A 5051-nucleotide genomic window follows, 5' to 3' on the forward strand; every position below is an offset into this window, starting at 1 on the left:
TCTGGTGGCTTCAAGAAATTTTGTGGAAATTTTAGTCCATTGAAGTTCCCTTCTCATTCTATTTATTTATTTTTATTTACTTATTTTTTGAGGTAAAATTACAATATATTAGCCATTTTAACTTTAACATTTCAGTGACATTTAGTACATTCACAATGTTGTTCAATATGATTACTATCTTGTTCCAAAATACTTGTATTACCCTCAAAGCAAATCCCATGCCAATTAACCAGTGTCTCCTCATCTTTTTTCCTCCAGACCCTGGAAACCACCAATCTGCATTCTGTGTCTATAGATTTACCTATAATGAATAGTTTATAAAAATGTAGTCACATAATATGTGACCTCTTATGTCTGATTCATTTTAATTAGCATACATTTTTCAAGAGGCATTCATGTCATTTTTAGGGATTAATAATACTCCAACGACTTTATCCATTCATCCATGAATGGATATAATGCATTTTCCACCATTTTGATATTGTAAATAGTCTTGTTATGAATGTGCATGTACTTTTTTTGAGTACCTGTTTTCAATCCTTTTGGGTATATATCTATGGGTGGAGCTGTTAAGTCATAGGGTAGCTCTATGTTTAACATTTTGAGGAATTGCAAATTTTTCCAATAGTCATGTGTAAGAATTCCAATTTATCTATATCCTTATGAGCACTCTTCATTTTTAATTTTATAGCTATTTTAGTGAATATAAAGTGATATTTTACTATGGTTTTCTTTTTTGAGTGTGTGTCACTTATATTGAACTTAGGGCCTTGCATATACTAAACAAATATTGTGCTACATCTCCTGCCATATCTTTATTTTATTTCATGACAGGGTCTCAGTGAGTTACCCAGGCTGGCCTCGAACTTGATTATTTTTGTGGAACTTGGGTTTGAACACAGGGCAATTATACCTCTGAGCTATACCCTCAGTCTTTTTATTTTTCGTTTTAAAATAGGATCTTGATAGGTTGCTGAGAGTCTTGCTACATTGATGAAGCTGTTCTACAACCTATGATCTTCCTGTCTCAGCTTACCAAGTACTGGGATGAAAGGCACGTGCCTCACCTGGCTTTAATTTGTGCTTTTCCAGCCTTAGCATCCCTAGTAGTTGGAATTACAGGTGTTGTGGTACACCACTCCACTATGTCTGCTTCATTATAGTTTGAGCTTGTGGCTAATAACTGATGGTTATCAGAATCTTCTATTTTTTTGTGGTCAAGTTATATTATTTTTGTTCCCTTATGATCATTTTAAAGGGAGAAAGAGATGTGGTGAACATAGAATCCTCCCTTTCCATGAAGGCTTTTTTACTCTTTGCTTGCTGGGAAAACTGTGGGAAGATAGCCTTCTTGCTCTCTACCTTTCAGGACTTGCCTCTGTTGCACAAAGCCACCTTGTCCAATATCACACCTCTTCCTAGGGTAGCCACATTCAGTGGTTTTTCAAGATCGTGTATACATGTCTGGCCATCTCATCCTAAATCAGGTCAACTCTGAAGGGCTATTATAGTTCATGATTGCCCTATGGGGTCAGCTGGAATAATTTTTCAACTGTTCTTGCTCTCCTTCCCTCCCTTCCACAGATGTTTCTTCCAAAGAAGCTCTACAACAAACATCCTGCATGCTTCACTCTGTTTAATAGCTTTCTGAAAATCTCATCCTATAACAAGAAGCAATAAGTGCATGTAATGTGCACCTCAACTTGAACTGGAAGGAAGCCAATAATTAATTCTTTAATATTCCATACATGTGTTTAATATTTGCGTGTATACATTTTATATAAAAAGATTGAGAATGTTTGCTTTGCATATCCCTTTCACATCTCATGTGGGCAATGAGCTATAAAGAGTGCCAATCTTGTGGCATTAGATATGGAATTAGAAGCTTGATTTTATGATGGGTTCAGCTAAATTTTTTTTGTGTGAAAATAGGCTACTCCCTTAAAAAATTAATGAAATGAAGTTATTGTGTGAATGCAGCTGATATTTGGGCAAGTGTTTCACAATTCAGTCTGTTGGAATGAAGTTTAAGTACTTTGAAAATACATCAGTTTTTTCCTTTCTATATAGTAGGAATTATTTAAGGCTAGGGTGTCTACAGTCAAATTGGGACATTTTGTGTTTCTTAAACTGGGCTATGCATCCATCTTCAGCTTTGACTTTCATTTCTTTCTTTTTTTGTGGTACTGTGATTGAACTCAGAGGCATTCTACCTCCAAGCTACACACTGAGCCCTATTTTTTATTCTTTATTTTGAAATAGGTCTTCACTAAGTTGTGGAGGGCCTCACTAAGTAGCTGAGGCTGGCCATGAACTGTGATCTTCCTGTCTCAGCCTTCCAAGTACTAGGATTACAAGCATGTGTCACAATACCTGGCTTGTCTTTCATTTCTTCTGCATGATTATTTCCAATTGTTTCTGCATTTTGGCATTTGAGTCCAATCTGATTGCCCTGCAAGTTCACTTTCACCTGTGACTCTGTTCTTAATCAAGCCATAGCCCATAACAAGCAAGAGAAAGATTGAGGGACATCTTTGAAGGGATAATGTTAATGTTCTTATTGCTTGTTTATTATCCCACACTAAGACTGGATGGGTGGGTACACAGGAAACTTTCATTTGCCAATTGGAAACGTGGACTCATTTTGTAGAAATGAGCTGACAAAAGCACTGTGGACATTTTTAGAAACAGTAATTGTGTTTGAATTTTTATTTCATTCCCTTCCTTTGGCATTTTAAGGTTTATTAATAAAATAAAATTTATTTTATTAATTTTAGTGGTACTGGAGACAGAACCCAGGGGCTTTCTACCTCCAAGCTATATCCCCAGGTCTATTTTATTTTTTTATTTTTAAACAGTAGCTGGCCAAGTTGCTGAGGCTGGCCTATAACCTATGGCACTCTTGTCTAAGATTCCCAAATATTGGAAATATAGACATGTACTGCCAAACTTGGCTGGCTGTTTTGAATTATTACTTCTTTTTGTGGTACTAGGGATGGAACCCAGGGGCTTTCTACCTCCAGACTACACTTCCAGACCTATTTATATTTTATTTTTTTTAAAAAAGAGTCTAAGTTGCTGAGAGCCTCACTAAGTAGCTGAGGCTGGCTTCGAACCCATGTGTATCTCCTGCCTCACCCTCCCAAATACTGGTATTACAATCGTGTGCCACCATGCCCAGCTAGAATTATTACATTTTGTTGATGGCTTTTGATAAGGGCAAGTATGATATAATCAGAACCTTAGTTCACAGGCTCATAGGTAGCCTGTATTGCTAATGAGAACATATTACAGTTGATGAAGAAAGATAAAAAATGTTTAAAAGAGCAGACTTTCTAAATATCCCCTGGAGTCTTTGTCACATTTATAGTTTTCTCAATTATTAAGGCCATTGTTTTGGGAGAGAAAGAGCAAGACTTTGAGTGGTCATCAATGCAAGTGTCAGGATGATGAAGAACAGGTGAGATACCTAAGGCCTGACAAATTGGACCCTTGGCTGGGGCTAGCCCACACTAAGGGACTTCTTGTGGAAGGATTAATGGTAGAAATTGTTCCTTCCTAGAAAGACTCTTGTCAGGCTATAGTGTGAATATCCATCAGTGCTTGTGTCAGAGGAAGCAGCAAAACAGGTGCAGCCATATGATGGCAGCAATCTGATTTTGTATGATGGCCATACTCCAGCAACCTGCCAAAGAGATACCCCTCTAGTGGAAAGTCACTCTGTCTTTCATTTCCTGGCTGCGTGTCCTTGATCAGGTGATTTAACCTATCTTAGTTTCAATTTCTGGATCTATAAAATGAGAATGTCAGTAGCACCTAGCACACAGTGTTGCAATGAAGAGTTAATAAGCTACTGCTTTTATCTTAGCATGTTTCCTGGGATATAGGAACTCCCAAATAACAGCATTTGTTCATGCAGAAAATGTCTCTAGTTTGTCTGGCACTGTGCCAGGTTATCTTATTGCAAGGTTAGTGGTAAATCAGAGATGGAAGGCTCATTTTGCAGAAGGTACGAGTTTGGTTGAGAGGCCAAAGTGTCCTTCCTGAGCTTCAGCCCAGAGTGGAAAGTGAAGGATTATTGCTATAGGAGTTAGACCCCCTACTTTTCCTCTCCTATCCCCTCTCCACAACTCCTTCCCAAGGCCAGCCTGATTTCTGTGCCACCTACTAACACTGTCAAGCATTTTTCTGCAATTGCTGCTCCCTCTGCAAGGAGCAGTCTTCTTTGAAGATATCAAAGGGGCTTGCTCCTTTCCTTCAAGATTTTGCTCAAATGTCACTTTAATAGTGAGGCCCTCATAGAAAAAACAAGCGAAAACCCTAACCCCTGTTTTATTTTTCCCAGACCAGGCATTCACCCTGGCATTCTACTTTTGTTTACTTATTTTTTTAAGCTCCACCAGGGCAGGGACTTAGAACTTCAGCACTCCAACAGTACCTGGTATACATATTTGTGGTACTTAATAAGTTTTTTTTTGTTTTTAAACAAATAAATGGGGCAGGACATCCCTTTAAATGGAGGGAGGGGTGTTCTCAAAGGGCATCTTCATTGAAGAGAAACTGTGTTTTGGTGGGGCTTCAAGGAAAAGTGTGACATTTTATAGACGGATGAAGTAAGGGCAGAGCAAGAACAAAGAGGTGAGAAACTGCTAAAGACTATGGCAGAGTCGCAAAACTCTCAGAACATCTGGGAAGACTCCCACAGCAGCAGCTTACAGAGCACTGTGCCCGCGCATGGGCGTGGCTATAAAAGCCTATCAGGCAGTTTAGGGTCTGTACTTGGCCCACCGCCCCTCCCACAGTGGCTCAGATCATTGGTCGCGAGCCCCGCCTCTTAGGGCGGGGCAGGAGGTAGAAGGGCGCAGGCGCATTTGCACTCCGGCCGGCGCCCGGGCCTGTGGGCCCGCGGCGGCGGCAGCAGCCGCGTCGTTGTCGTTGTCATCGTCGTTGCCGTCGCCCGTCGCGCCGTCTTCGTGGTTTCCCAACGCTGCTGTACAGCGCTCTGGCCTCAGGTTGTTACCACTGCCCAGAGCGGTTGCTGCGAAGCAGAA

This window comes from Muscardinus avellanarius (genome assembly GCF_963383645.1).
Source record: "Muscardinus avellanarius genome assembly, chromosome: X".
Classification (NCBI taxonomy): Eukaryota; Metazoa; Chordata; class Mammalia; order Rodentia; family Gliridae; genus Muscardinus; species Muscardinus avellanarius.